This window comes from Ipomoea nil, unplaced genomic scaffold (genome assembly GCF_001879475.1).
Source record: "Ipomoea nil cultivar Tokyo-kokei standard unplaced genomic scaffold, Asagao_1.1 scaffold2821, whole genome shotgun sequence".
NCBI lineage: Eukaryota > Viridiplantae > Streptophyta > Magnoliopsida > Solanales > Convolvulaceae > Ipomoea > Ipomoea nil.
In genome coordinates, this window is record NW_017619249.1 from 309,712 (window position 1) to 326,027 (window position 16,316).

General features: G+C 42.8%; 1 pseudogene; it reads right to left on the bottom strand.

The window, feature by feature from the left end:
- Nucleotides 1-15,528: 15,528 nt before the first annotated feature.
- LOC109158523 lies at nt 15,529-16,316 on the bottom strand (annotated as a pseudogene).

The window sequence follows — 16,316 nt, forward strand, 5'->3', positions numbered from 1 at the left end:
TCCTTAGTCCTGACGTTCTGACTCTCCCCCCTGACCCTCGGGGTAATATCACCGAGCCACCCATAGATAAGTATTTTGGGGTCCACCTTTTGTCGCTGCAAGTTGGGTTGCGGTTTCCCCTCCATAGGTTTGTGGTAGAGTTTATGAACCACTACGAGATAGCCCCCGGCCAGCTTGTTCCCAATGGTCACCAGGTAATTGCGGGCTTTCTTGCTCTATGTAAGGACAAAGGGATAGAACCCACGCTAGATCTCTTCCAAGCTTTTTTCATAGTTGGTAGGGCTTCTCAGGAGGGTAAGGGATTCGTCCAGATTTCGAGCAGGCCACATTTCAAACTTTTTGAGGACCGTCCTACTTATAACAAGGATTGGAAACCAAAATATTTCTTTGTCACCCTCGTGGGTTGTCCGTCTCCCTTTCGTTTCTCGTGGGGATCCCATTTACGTTGTCCTCCCACTCTCGACATGAGTCCCTCCCTCCGCCGAGATGTAGAAGATTTACTGGGAAATGGTCTTCTATCGATAGCTGATTATACTGCCGAGTGGAAGCTCGCGGGCTTAGGCTTCGTGAGGGCTCGTCCAGCTATTCTTTCACCCACGGGTACTCTTCAGTTATCCTTCGGCATTTATTCGTCAACTACTAACTCTAACTTGTCTTCTTTTTATTGCAGGTACCATGTCTTCATCTTTGAGAACTAACCGATACTTGTCACGACCGGATCCCCCCCCCCCCCCCCCCTAAGAAGAGAAAGGTGGAGAAAGGAAAAAAGAGTCAAGCCGAGGCCACGGAGGTGATGCCGCCTCCGCCAACACGCACGCCGACCCCATCCAAGATCGCGCGGACCCCGTCCAAGATCGTTGAGCGTACGCCTACCCCAACAAAGGTCACTGAGAGGGTGCGTACACCTGCCTCAGCCAAGGTTGACGAGGGGGTGACGGCGCTTCCACCGACTCGCACACCTACGGCCGTTACCTTTTCCCTTCAACCCCCCGAGGTGCAAGGAGACACTTCCAATGAGTCTAGCTCGCGTGTCCGGACCAACTTGATCCGATTGGGAATGGACGTGCCACCCGGAGCGTCGTTGATAAACAAGAGTCTTGACGCGGTTGAGTATGCTGCCCGTATCGCTCCTCCTGCGGACGTGGAACACCTTGTAGCCATGGATGTCAACATGCTGCAAGAGCGTTATCTCAGGCACAGTTTTGAGGTTAGTGTTTTTCATACTTAATGTTCCTCTCTGCCCTGGCGTGTGTCTTACTTTGCTTACTTTCAGGCCCTGCTAGAGGGACAGATCATTCATGCCCAACGAGGGCGGGTGATGGACTCGCTCATTGAGGATGTTAAAATCAGGGACGCGGACAACAAAAGCCTCAAGGACTTGCTATCGATCCGGGAAGGGGCCTTGAGCAAGATGGAAGGCGAGCTTGGGGCGCTAAGGAAGGAACACCAAGCATTGTTGGCTCGGGCAGAGGCTATAAGCAAGATGGAGGGCGAGCTTGAGGCCCTAAGGAAGGAGCACGAAGCGGCTAAACTCGCCATTGTGAAGGAGCGGGAGGACCACGAGAGGACCCGTGCTGGCCACGCCGACGCCCTCGGCCGGGCTGTGGAGGTCTATAAGGATTCCGCCGAGTTTAAAGAGGACGTGATGCGCTATATGACTACTCTTGAGGCCATCCAGGAATTCCTCAAAACTGGGGCCGGTCAAGAAGCGGTGGAGGCCGAGGCACATGTGGCTTTTAGCATTGGGCGGTACACGAATCAACAGGAGCTCTTTTCAATGCTGAAGGAGAAGGTTCCGAATTTTGACCCCGTGTCCCTTGGCTTGCCTATAATAGAGAAGAATCCGGATCCTGATGCTGAGGATGAATCCACACATGATGTTACGGGCGCTCGTGAGGACTCATTGGACGAGTTTCACGGCATTGATACTAGCAACGTCGCCAATGTTCCACTTGATCACATTATGATTGAGGAGTTCTCAGATCATGAGTAGCTTGTAGTCTTGAGATTTTCCCTTGCTTTCTAGCTTCGTTGTTTGAACAATTTGTTTCTGTGTTTGGATAACTTGCTGCAGTTTTTAAAATATTCGAAATAAACTAGTTACTTCGGAATTATCATGCTTTTTTTTTTTTGAGGCGCAGGGCCTTGGGCCGTGGTCGAGGCGTTGCCTCGGCATGTGGCTGAGGCATGGCCTCAGCCATCTGGCCGAGGCCGTCGCCTCGACCAGGAAGGCCGAGGCACGGCCCCGGCCATCTGGCCGAGGCGAGTGCCTCGGCTACTTGGCCGAGGCGTGGCCGAGGCCAGTGGCCGAGGCGCGACCTCGACCACCATCTGGGCGGCGGCATCACCTCCTTTTTCACGAACTCTCTTCATTCTGCCGACATATACCTTTTTCGCTGATGCACTGGTTTTCTGCTGGGGTCGACCGCGAGCTTGTGGGTTATGATCCTTCGATCTATGCCCGGCATGTCCTCTGGCCCCCACGCGAACACCGTGTGAGAACGGCGAATTACATCCACTATTTGGGCCCTTAGCTCTGGGCTTAAGCCTGTGCCGATCTTCACCACTCGGTCTCGTCTGGAGGGATCGAGAACTATGTCTTCTGTCTCTGACACGGGCTCGGCGCAGGGCCAGGCCTCTTCTTCTTTGAAAATTTTCTCCGCGATCGTGTGGACCTGTAAGTCCTTGCTGCCGATCTTCTTGCACGCCTTCACGTAGCAACTCCGGGCTGCCCGTCGGTCGCCTCTGACGACTCCTATTCCATTCGGAGTGGGGAACTTCATACACAGGTGTTCCACAGATATTATGGCCTTGAGGTCCTCTAGTGCTGGCCTTCCCAGTATGATGTTGTGGGCACAAGTGAGCCTTACCACGATGAAATCCATGTCCAGCTTGCGAGCGTTGGGGCTCGTGCCTATCTCCACGGGCAGGGTCACCGACCCTTCTGTTTCCACCGAATCCCCAGTAAACCCAGAGAGTGGAGTTCGTACCTCTTTGAGCTGGCCTCTAGGTAACCCTAACTTAGTGAAGGCGTCGTAGTACATCACGTTAACCGAGCTTCCCGTGTCGACCAAGATGCGATGTACGATCGTATCATTGATGTCCATCTTAATCACCAGTGCGTCGCGATGGGGTAAGGGGCCCTCGGGGAGGTCCTCGTCAGAGAAAGTGATGGCCTCCCGCCTCTGCTTCTTCCCTTTGGGAAGACTCACCACTTCTCCTACGTACAGCTGCCTGCTCCACTTCTTCCTCTCTGTGGGTGTGTCGCCGCCAGCTGGTCCCCCGTAGATGAAATGTATGGTGTGTTTCTTTTGTCGTCTGGGCGCCATCTCGGTTTCCTTTTCGCTGTCATCCTCCTCCGATATCTGGTCGTGCTCCCTTTTCTTGGCGTTCGAGGTGGATGGCTCGGCCCCATCCCCCTTCCTCCAGACATTCTTTGGTGGATTTTTTGATGGATCGTGCTGCGGCTGTTGCTGCTGCCTGGATCGCTTGACAAAATGCCGGAAGTAGCCCTGCTGGATGAGTTCTTCTATCTGTCTCTTTAGCACATTACATTCGTCCGTGTCATGCCCGGGTTGCCTATGGAACCTGCAGTACTTTGCTTGGTCCCCTTTCGGGGAGACCTTCATGCATTCCGGTGGGAACTCGACTATTCCCATCTCCTCAGCCTGTTTTAGGATGACACTGACGGGATGGGTAAGCGGAGTTAGGTTACGCAAGGGAACCAGGCGAGGCCGTTCATGGTCCCGGCCTTTCCCTGCAGCCGGGTGGTTCGAACGTGGCGCTTGGCTGGGCGGACCAGCTTTCCCAGGTTTTCCATTCTTCCTGCCGTCCTCCTCATCTTTCTTTTTCCTATCGACGTCCTCTGCCTCGGCATAGCGGCTAGCCGTCCTCATCAAATCTTCGTAAGAACGGGGGTGATAGGCGTTTAGCTGCTTGTGAAAATACCCCGATCTCAAGGCATGGATGAATATCGGGATCGCCGCCTTGGAGTCGAAATCGTAGACATTGTTGACTTCCTTTTTCCACTTGATTAGGAAGTCTTTGAGGCTCTCGCCTCTATCTTGCTTTACTACACAGAGGTGAGAGAATGGTTTCTTACGCTGTATGCTACCGGAGAAGTATGTTAGGAAGCTTTTTGACAACTCCCCAAAATTTTGGATCGACCCGTCCGGGATGGTGTTGAACCAATCTTGGGCCGTTCCATCCAGGGTGGACAAGAACGCTCGGCACATGATGGCGTCCCCCGCCCCGATCATTACCATGGCAGCCTTGTACCTAGTCATGTGGACCCGTGGGTCAGTGGCTCCGGTGTACGCCTTGATGGCAGGTAACCTGAAGTCCCTCGGCAGGGGTACGTCCATGATGCTTGGGGAGAACGGTGCTGCCATCCGTACCTCAGGTTCTGGCGACTGTTCCCGTGCCTCCACCCTTCTTGCTAACTCCTCGATCCTTCTCTGCAGCCTTTCGACCAGGGCCGGCGCGTCCCTCGCGGCACGTGCTGCGTCCTGGGCGTCCACCCTCCGCGGGGATTCCACCTCTATTTCCTGAGGCGGGGGCGCTTGGCCTTGCAGTCCCATCGCCACTTGGTTCAGTGCCGCCGCCACTGCCTGCTGAATGGTCGCTTGGAGGTTCACGACTTGGTTCGCCCCTCCATTGTTGGGCTGATCTCGGAGGTCACCTCCATTGTTGAGTTGGTCTCGGAGGTCACCTCCGTTGTTGAGTTGGTCTCGAAGGTCCCCGGGCCTCCCGTTGTTGAGATGTTCTCGGAGGTCCCCTCCACGATTGTTGGTGAGTAGGTCACGGAGGTCACCTGAGGCGTTTCCATTGTTCACGTTGCGAGAACCGTGGGAGCTGCGGGATGCCATTCTTTCAAGCTTGTTGTTGAAAGAGAAAGGGAGTTGTGTTGTAGCCTGCTTGAGTATTGGATTCAGGCTCTCAATGAAAGCACCAATGACGGTAATAACGTTACCGGTAAATAATAATAACGATAATCTAATAGCGATGTGTCAGAGAGACAATAGTGGTATTGCTCTAGTTCTTAGTATAGAAAGTACCGTGTGTCTTTGCTAGCTGAGGAGATCCCTATTTATACTTAGAGTCCCAACGGTAACAACACGGACGTAAATGAGGAGCCTGGTCTTTAAGTCTCTCTCATCAATGGGGGCTTCAATGCTGTCTTCAATGTCAGTAAAGGTGGCACCTGTTGGAATTCCTGACCGTTGGAGTTTCTATCCGTTGGGTTCCCATGTGACGCTGAGTCAAGAGTCCATGCCCATTTGTGATCCGGGTCGGGTGCCAGCCTATTATCCTGTCAGGTAGTGTTGATGATGTACCAACTCTTGGAGCGGATAGTGTGTTACTTGAGGAATTTGAGCGTGCAAGAGCATGGAGATCTTGGAGATTATCTGATCATAACAAACTGGCTGAAACCATTGGGCCGAATACCTTGGAAAGAGAAGAGCTTGTTCTAAGTTGGCTAGGAACTCGTGACCTTGCGCAGGCCACGAGATTATTTGCGATTAATACTTGTTTTGTGATAAAGCTTGCGCAGAAAAGAAGAACCGAAAAGAGTGTACTTGTTGAAGCTGCACCGATGCACCTATTGGAGAATTTGATCCAAATGATATTCGCCGAGCTACTATTAATTCCTTGGAAGAAACCCGAAGAGCTCCCGGTGAAGGATCAATGGCATGAGTTGATGATGTAGGCTTGCCGGGGTTGGACCCATACCCTGCTACCTTTGGTGATGAAAATTTATGATATGAATCCTACTTTCCTCATCCCGCTACGGAGATTACGGGATCAATTCAAGAAGATGTGAGTGCACCAAGCAACCAAGTATCTTTGAATTTGGATGAAGCAAATAATTTGCCAACTTTGCCAACAAGGTGTGATATCTATGACCAAAAAAAATCGAAGAAACACTACACCTTTGATGATTTGCTACACTAATGAGGACAATGCCAAGCTGAGTCTAGCAGATACAATGATTGCCACTCCGCATGATGAATTTCTTCACTCTTTGCCGAATCCCACGCCTCCAACACAACCCGAAGCATCCTTCAATGCTCAATCTTTACGAGAAGAAATTGCGGGTGATATTAAATTGATAGTTCAAGAATTAACAGGAGGATTGGATAGCAAGATTGACAACATGGATCACAAACTTGATGGATATAACAAAGCCATGTTTGATCGTGCCACGCAATTGTTTAATAGGCAAGGACTCTTGAAGAATGAGATTGATACGGCCAAAGAGGAATTAAAGAGTGAAATTTTAAAGATGTTTCTTGAAATGGGCAAGTTGGGCACCGAGACCAATTCTAGGCTTAAGTTGTTGGAGCAACAAATGAAGGGACTCCTACAACAAACAAATGTCAACAAGGATTTGCTTGATGGTGTTCGACAAAACCAAGTCACCGCTTCGGAGAGCTTTCAAAAGTTTGTTGATGCTGCCGAAAAGGGGAAAAGACTAGCAAGTAATTGTGTACCCCCATCATATACACCACAGTCAAGAGGACCATTGGTTGAGCTCATTCGGCCACCAACAACATCTAGAGGAGCATCTAGAGGAGAACCAAGTAGAGGTCGAGGCCGAAGTCGTGGAAGAAGCATGATTGACTATCTAAGGGGTACATGTGCTAGTTCAAGTTCAACCCCGCAAGATGTTTTACAATCCACGCCAATTGCACCATTGCCTAAGCCGATTGCCACTAGAATGCAAAAGTTGCAAGAGCTACAAACCGAGTTTGGACATCGGAGTGAACAAATGTGTGATGGCTGATCGTTTGATGAATGCATCACTTGGCACAAAGTCGGCGTGTTGAGAGGAGAAAGCATAAGGGAAGCTTATGGTCACTACGTGATTGGACAGATGATAGCCCCGTACCAAAACAAAAGCCATGAAAATGATTTCAAGAAGCTAAGGGCGTACATCAATGCGAAGCTAAGAGGGAGGTAAAAATTGTTTGATATATTTTTGGTGTACATAATATTTAGCTAGCACATTATCTCTTGGTACGTTTTTAATGCTAAGCTAAATGGGTTGATTATGCATGACAATTAGTACCATACTTATCTATTATGTCTTAGCTATAGTTTTTTTTTATGTCTCAAGATTTTAATTTGGACTTAGTACTTTATGTCACGTATAAATGAGAAGATAAAATTAAGGGGGGAAGAAAAGAAAATTCAAGCTAAAATGAAAATTGCCATCCCCACGGTCTACGTTTCATATATACGATTAGGATTGTCCAAATTCAAAAATCTCTAAGTCTCAATTTTGTTAAACCCATCAAATGGCTAGTAGGAATAAAATCAATTAAAAGAAATTATCTTTTCAAAAAAATTGACAAAGCCAAAATGACTTGGGTATAAGTTTCGGAATCATCAAAAAAGGGAAATTGTTAGGAATAAATTGTAAATTTTGATGAGTCGAATGTATTTTTGAAAAATCAAGTAGTCCCCAATTTTATTTTATTTGAGTCAGTTTTGAGTCTACAGAGTATGGTGCACCCATGTCATGCAACCCATGTACAAGTCTTGAAGATCATAATTTATTTGAAGAGTTAAGTGGGATTATAGCTTAAGACAATTATGATGCGTATAAATCACTAAGAATTATGCAAGAAGAGTTGGATGATATATGTGTGAATTATGCTAAATGATCCTAAGTTCAAATCTCATGTGAAGCATTTTTGTCTCACTAGGGAGCACCGAGACTAACTAGCTTGGGAGACTAAGCATCACATAATGAAGGAATGCACTAGATGAAGAAACACACCATGTAAGGTGAACCAAGCACAAAATCGAAACAGAGCATCTCACCATGGACAACTAATATATTTTCATCTGAACAACAATATTTTCACGATGGAACCGGAGACGCTCGAAGAAGGCTGATTCACGGAGATATATTTTCATACTCAAGCAAGAATCAGCAGATGAATTATTTGATCAACTTGATATGTCAGAGCATATAAGAAGGAAAAGAAATGTCAAGCTTGCCGCGCCGAACTTATTCAAATTTTGGAGGCTACAATTTTCAAGAGACAGCAACCGGCAAAATATTCAAATCATCTGCCAAAAGGCGAAAGACTACTGCCTAACATTTCAGATCAAGTTGACAACTTTATTTTTGATCAACTACATACGAAGATGAACGATCGAGATCGAAAGTTGATCAACGGGCAAATAGCTTTCATTGGCTATAAATTGCCCAAGCAGGCTTGAAGACAAACACTTGATTACAAGAGCAGAACACGAATTCTACAGAGAAAAATAACGAAGAATATCCAATCAATCATCAAGTGATATATTGAGCTATACACGATAGAATTCAAGTCTGAGTGAGAGAGAAATATTTTATTTCTTTGAAAACTTCTCTACTGAGTGTAGAAAGAGGGCGGAGTAACTAGAGAGAGTGAAAAACCCTGGTTGAGTGTAGCTTTGTGCGTAGCACTCGTTGTAAAGGGCAGAGTAACAAGAGGAGCTCGTGAAAACCCTGTGAGAGTGTAGCTTTGTGCGCAGTTCTCGTGGTGTAGGAGTACAGCTTGGTGCGAAGAACTTGGGAAGGCGGAGTAACAAGAGGAGCTTGTGAAAAACCTTGGTGGAGTGTAGCATTGTGCGAAGCACTCGGGAAATGTCGGTGGACACTGATTCACTATTGTATCTGGGTGATTGAAGAATAGTGAATTTCTTCCTTGGAGTGAAAGGAGAAGAGTGGAGTACGAGAATTACACCATCTCCGAACCACTATAAATCTCTCTCTCTATTTACTACTCATTTATTTTGTGCATGCTTACTCTAACTGCGAACTAACCCGATTACGATTTATCGCATATCTTCATCTGTCTGGGTTTGATAGTTCCCACGTTTGCATGCAAGCCAAACTTTACATAAATCATCTTTGAGCCATATCAGGTGTTTCTAACGTGTTGCATGTTTAGAATCTCTGTTTGAGCACCGCACAATCAAGCATAACACTTTACCGCTATATATTCTGCTGCACACTCTAAGTTGTTTAACTTGCTAATGCTTGTTATTTAGAGTTGAAATTACCAAAGTGTTATTTGCCTTGTGTGTTTTGGAAGTAAGTTTGAAAAAGTTTGAGAAGTCTATTCACCCCCCCCCCCCCCCCCCCCCCACTCTAGACTTCTCGCCACCCTTTCGGGACCAACAGAGAGGTATAGCTGTGGTGTAGCCTTATTCTCATAAGTGAAAAACCAATTTCAAATGTCCCTTGCATAATTTGGCCATAATTAAGAAATAGTCAATTCAATATCATCCCATTCATAACCAAGTTTAACATGAAGGCAATACAAAACCTAATTTATGCAATTCAATTCACATTGCATCCATACAATGAAGTTCAATTCAAATCTCTAAATATGTTTAACTATTCATAATTAAAATGTAAAACTAGAAGCAATTGAAGTAATAAACATGGAATTCAAAAGTTCAAGTAATATAAATGCAAAAATATAAAATGGAGAACTTAACTTGATGATTTAATTGAAAGAAATAATCTGGAAATTGATTTGGAATGTGCAATTACAATGGATAATCTTCCTCTAAATCTTCTTGTAGATGATGGATTACAATATAGAAAGGTTCTAAGATGTTTTGTGGAGAGAAAACCAGAAGGAGAAAAATGAAAACTGAAAAGAACCCACTCTAAAATAACTACTAAAACCGATATATATTGAAGTTCGCGTCAAACTGTAGTGAATTGTACGAAGTCATGGTTGTGAGTCCCACCGTGAGTCTCCCTGATCAGATTCTGATTATTGAGACTCATGCTGACACTCACGGTGTGACTGTCAGCATGAATTCAGTGATCAGAATCTGATCAGCACACTCATGCTGAGACTCACACAGCATGAGTCTCCTGATCAGAAACTCAGCCACGGACTCATGATGGCACTCACGGTGTGAATGTCAGCATGAGTCCCTCCAAATGGACTTCACGCTATCATTTCGCTCCTTCATTCCCCGGTGTGCCTTCGAGGTGCTTCCCTTGTTCTTTTAAGCCTCGTTTTCTCCCAAAATTAGTGTCATTTCATACTTTCTTGCACCATTACTCAATCTTTTCTTCCTTTAATCAAGATACACCAAATTTGCATTGCTGCACGATTATTTATCTAACATTTGAGCCAAAAGCAAGCATAAATGAGCACAATTGTTGGTCCCAAAAGAGGTAAGGTGAAAGTCTAGAGGGGGGGGGGGGGGGTGAATAGACTTTCAAACTTTTTCGCACAGCACAACAATTGCTAAGACAGAGATAAACCAAAACTCTTAACTAGATTGTTAGAGTATGGTGCACAGCGGAAATAAATAAACATAAAGTGTGTGTGAGATTGTGTGAGCAGTATATCTTCATGAGAGCAAATATATAAAGAGCAGTATGTAAAGAAAGCAGTAAAGAACACAAAACAATTATAGTGGTTCGCGAGGTGGTGTAATCCTCCTACTCCACTTGCTCTTTTCTCCAAGAGCCAATTCACTATATCCACCACTTCTTGGTTCCAAGATACAATGAATTCCGTGATCTAGTGCTTTGATCACAAAGCCCGCACTAATCACGCCCAGTGACACCACACTGCTGCTTCGGGTTTCACGTCGCCGCGCTACTATCCCAGGATTTCACAACTCCGCGTTACTTTCCCCCCGTCTTCCACACTCCGGTAGAAACGTATCCCGTGATCTGGTGCTTTGATCACCAAGCCCATACCAATCACGCCCAGTGCCTCCGACACTGCTGCTTCGGATCTCACAGCTCCGTGTGACAATCCAGGATTTCACAGCTCCGTGCTACTTTCCTCCCTTCTCTTGTTTTGCTCCAAAACAAGTGTTGTCTTGCTTCCAACTTCTGAGACTCTGTAGATGATCTTCAATGATGCGCAGGTCTCTTTGATGAAGATAAACACTCTGGAATGATTTCTCTTGATAGCTCTGAGTGTTTTCTCTCTTTGAATATATCAAGTAAAGCACTTGATATTTTTGCTCTGCTTTGCTCTGTTTAAGAACTCTCAGAATATTTCTCTTTTGAAGCTCTCTGAGTTCTTTTTCTTTTCTCACTTCTCACTTGAAGATTTTTGGTATGCTCTGTACCAAATGAGATTTTTGCTCTATGCTCTTTCAAGCTTAATTGCTCTATTCGATCTCTTGATGAGTTTCGAATTTTCTGCTCTCTTGTTCGTAAGTTCCCCCTGTCTTCAAGTCTTCATATCTTCATCATTTTATAGCTGGTAATGAGAATCTGTCCGTTGGAAAGAGACGCTCTCATTTTTGAAATCTTGTATCTTTTGTCAGAGATCTTATCTTATCTTCTGCAAAAATGTCAGAAAGAGATAAGCTAGCCGTTGATGGAGTTTTATCTCCATGTAAATGAGCTCCCAAATTTCATCTGATACTCCTCTGGTTTTACGTTGAGTGGAAAATATCTTAGTCAAAACTAGTATTTTTCCTTGTGAGAATATTTTCACTGTAAGTTCATCCTCATCTTCTTCATTCTCACGTCTGGGTGTTCTCAGACTTCAAACTGGCTTTGAACTTCCACCCAATTTCAATTGGCTTGTAATTGGCACCCAATTTGAATTTCTCCATTGTAATTGGCTCCCAATTGACTTTGACTTGCAATTGGCTTTCTCCATTGTAATTGGCTCCCAATTGACTTTGACTTGCAATTGGCTCCCAACTGCTCCTGTTGACTTGCAATTGGCTCCCAACTGCTCCTGGTGCTTGACTTTGAAATTGGCTCCCAGACTTCTCCTGGTATTGAATTTCATCTCAATTCAATTTGATCTCCATGTCTTCTTTGAATCGGTCCCCAACTTTGAAAGGAGCCATTGAATTTCATCTCAATTCAATTTGATCTCCATGTCTTCTTTGAATCGGTCCCCAACTTTGAAAGGAGCCAATTCCAATTCTACATTGTCTCCCATATGTCTTCTTTGAATCGGTCCCCAACTTTGAAAGGAGCCATTGAATTTCATCTCAATTCAATTTGATCTCCATGTCTTCTTTGAATCGGTCCCCAACTTTGAAAGGAGCCAATTCCAATTCTACATTGTCTCCCATATTGAATTGTCTTCTTTGAATCGGTCCCCAACTTTGAAAGGAGCCAATTCCGTCCCCAACTTTGAAAGGAGCCAATTCCAATTCTACATTGTCTCCCATATTCACATATTGAATTGATTTCCATGTGAAACAACTTGCTCCCAATTTCAATATGTGAATTGATTTCCATGTGAAACAACTTGCTCCCAATTTCAATTGATTTTGATTTCCATGCTCCCAATTTCAATTGATTTTGATTTCCATGCTCCCAATTTCAATTGCTATGAAATCGACTCCCAATTCCTTTGAATTGGCTCCAAGTGAAATTGCAAAGGAATTGGCTCCCAAGTGCAATTGCATCTCAATTGCCACCCAAGTGAAATTGCTTCCCAATTTCCACTTGTAATTGGCGCCCAAAGCTTAAACTAGCGCCCAACTCCATCAGATTAATTTAATTTGACTTCTCAAATTTTACCTTGTAAAATTGTTGATGGTGAGTTTTGAACTTGAGTCATTTCGGATAATATATCAAGCATCATCCACTTCGTCCGTACAACTTTTGATTAAATCTCCAATCACATTTGATGTACTTCTTTCTTTCCATAGATGCTTGATCTCCAAGTCAATTTCATGCATTCTTCCAATATTAATTTTATTCAAGAAAATTCTTCTGGGATATCTTCTTTGAGTAGCATTGACGTGATTTCATATCTTTCATCTTCTTCTTCAATTTGACATTTTCTCCAGACAAATTCTTGATTTTCGGCTTTATATCTTCTTCTTCTATTTTCATCCATTTTCCTCTGTTTTTCTCTTTTCATAATTAAATAATTTCCCGATCATGGTCTAAGACTCTACTAGACCTATGAAATAAAATTGGGGGATCTACAAATACAAATTTGGCATATCAAAACCATTACACTTTATTCCTAACAACAATATAAGGCTATTTCATGGCATATCAGGCATGCACCACAGCCTCAACAACCACATCCACCGTCGCAACTACCATGACCTCTATCTCTGTCACTGCCATCTTCAAAAAAGACATCAAAATAGGCAAAATTGATGAAATTATAAAGAAGTTCATAAAGAATGCTGAGCAGATAAACAAATAAATTTATAAAACACATGTATGCCACTAGCTGTTACATTCATACAAAATTTGTTCGAGCAACAAGAATGCTTGTTAAAGGATTAACTACACATGCGGTAGCTCTTTAGTCGAAAGGTAGAAATCTATTTGCATTCTTCAGTCCTACACTACAAAATGATGACAAAATATGGATTAGAAAAGAAGGAATTAATCACCCACCAGTGGCTTGGTTTCAAGTACATACAACTGAAATTTTGAGTTTGGAAAAAAATCATAAACGTGCATCGCATGAACTTATCCCACAGCCACAACAATATGCAATCAAAATAGATGTTTAATTTTATTTTATTTTTAGGAAATATAGATGTTTAATTAATTTGGTTGATTCTTAATAATTTGTTTTGGATTTTAAAAATTGGGTGTTACAAATGGTATCAGAGCCGTTTGAGCCTTTGGAATATACGAAACATTGGTAAAAAGTCGTATCAGAGCACGTTGTACTTTAATAACTCACACGTAATGGTGAATTTGAACGCACATTAATTTATTTGTATTCTTTTTTTATATTTATTTTTAATAATTATTATTTTCCATGTTATTTTAGTATGCAAATGAACGCACATTAAGATATGAACTTACGCAAGTTGTAATGTAATTTTTAATACCGAATATTAACACATATTAACTTTGGTTTATAAACATGTTAAGATTTTTCATGTTTATTTTTTTATTTTATTTTCTTTCAATTACTTATTTATCACGAAAATGAACGCACGCTAAGTGGACGCATATTATGATTATCAATTGTATGAATTAATAAGGTGATTTTTAATATGCGTCCATCCAAAATATAAGTTGCGTGAAAAATATATATTAATGTGTTTCAAAACCAAAGGAGTTTATATCAAGATGCTGAAATACTGTAATGTAATAAAACCTTTAACACTCAAAAATATTTATTATTTTTCGTCTTTAATACCATCCTTTTCCATGTTTTTTTCAGATAGTTCATTGATTTCAACAGTTAAAATTGCTATAATGTATTTGACCCTGAGGTCTGCAAGATCTGATGGTTTATTTTTACTGCTGTCACTTTGAAAACCAGACACTTCATCCCCCATGTATGTTTGCATGTGGCACATTGTAAATACACCACAATCATCTTTCTCCTTTAACACTCAAAAATATTTACTATTTTTCGTCTTTAATACCAGCCTTTTCCATGTTTTTTTCAGACAGTTCATTGATTTCAGCAGTTAAAATTGTTGTAATGTATTTGACCCTGAGGTCTGCGAGATCTGATGGTTTATTTTTACTGCTGTCACTTTGAAAACCAGACACTCCATCCCCCATGTATGTTTGCATGTGGCACATTGTAAATACACCACAATCATCTTTCTTCTCGGTATCACTCCATTGCATTAGCATTCTCTCAGGTGTAATCTTTTTAAGTCTGTTTGCAGCACTGTATGAATCCCTTTGGTTCAAATATCTCACAAAGTAGTCTTTCTGCAAATAAATAGAAAAGCATTAAAAACAGAAAAAACTACACTTAATAAAATGATTTAAAATGTGTGACTTAGTACTCACCAAAAGAAATGGTATATCACCATATTTGGCAATAACAGCACCATCAGCAGAAGAGTTGTCAAGTATGTGTATGCATGTATGATAAACATCCAAATCAATGCATATGACATATATTTGATCAGTTGTAATGACTGGGAAAAAGAACTGCATTTTGTACATGTTAGTTCGGAGAAATTATAAATACAAATGTAATGTAAGTATGTACAATTTAATTTACCAAACGAGAGTTTGTAGGGTCACCAGTAGAATTTAATTATTATTATTGTTGTTGTTGTTGTTGTTGTTGTTTTTACAGAAACATAAAGAAAAAAGTGCAAAGGCAGGTATCAGAACCTAATTAATTCTATTTCTTATAACCAAGATTTCACAATTTAAGCTCTGATACCACATTTTACCCCTGTTTCGTATATTCTAAAGGTTCAAACTGCTCTGATACTATTTGTAACCCCCAATTTTTAAAACTCAAAACAAATTATTAAGAATCAACCAAATTAATTAAATATCTATTATTTTACAAAAAAAAAAAAAAAATTAAACATCTATTTTGAATGTAGATTATTGTGGCTGTGGGATAAGTTCATGCGATACACGTTTATGATTTTTCGCAGACTCAAAATTTCAGTAGTATGTACTTGAAACGATGCCACTGGTAGATGATTAATTCATTTTTACCTACTCATATTTTGTCATCATTTTGTAGCGTAGGACTAAAGAATGCAGATAGATTTCTACTTTTTGACTAGAGAGCTATCGCATGTGTAGTTAATCATTTTTGTTGGGGGGAAAGGCTAACCTTTGCTTCAATTCTTGTTAATTCACGGTCTGCATCACAATAGGATACAAGGATAGTCCATACAGCTATGCTTTACATTTAAGTTAAAATCGAGGCTTCCTTCAAGCTTGATATCATCTGCTCCTCATTTTTGTCAGTAGATGGAAGGATCCTGAATCTAGACATTCTCACTTTCACTTAAAGGAGTTGAAGGTGCTTTCTTCCCATCATAACGCTGTTTCCCAAAAGAAAACGACAAATATTTGTATTTCATCATGTGCAATATCCGCCTCCTCATAGTAAGCGTGAACAATACAATCCAATAGAAAAGGAGGATTGGCCAAAACACAGGCACATCAAACAGACTGAAGAATGTCATCACCATAGCAATGCAGAATGCCTTTGTAATCGAATACCAGAATTTGAATTCAGGAAGGCGACGAACAAAGGGGCGGAACTCGTCTGATTCCTGGGTGGGCAGGGTGGTCCATTTGCAGAATCAAGTTCCGGGTCAACCTAAGGGGAGAGAAATCCGATGAGGGGGTTAAGGATATAGATGCCGAGGGCGTATGAGACGTTGTAGAACCCTTGAAGCAGGAATACTCGCACCACATAGACCAAAGCTAGGGCAAGGAATGCAATCCAGCGGCACAGAAAGTGCGGCAAAGTTTTATCGAGCAAGTGCTGGTATCGCCGGGATAACACGACGGTAAACCGGGTCACTTCTTCAGACGATGGAGTTAATGAGATGGCGGCGGCGGTAGCATCGCTACCGGGTGCGCTGCTGCTTTCCAT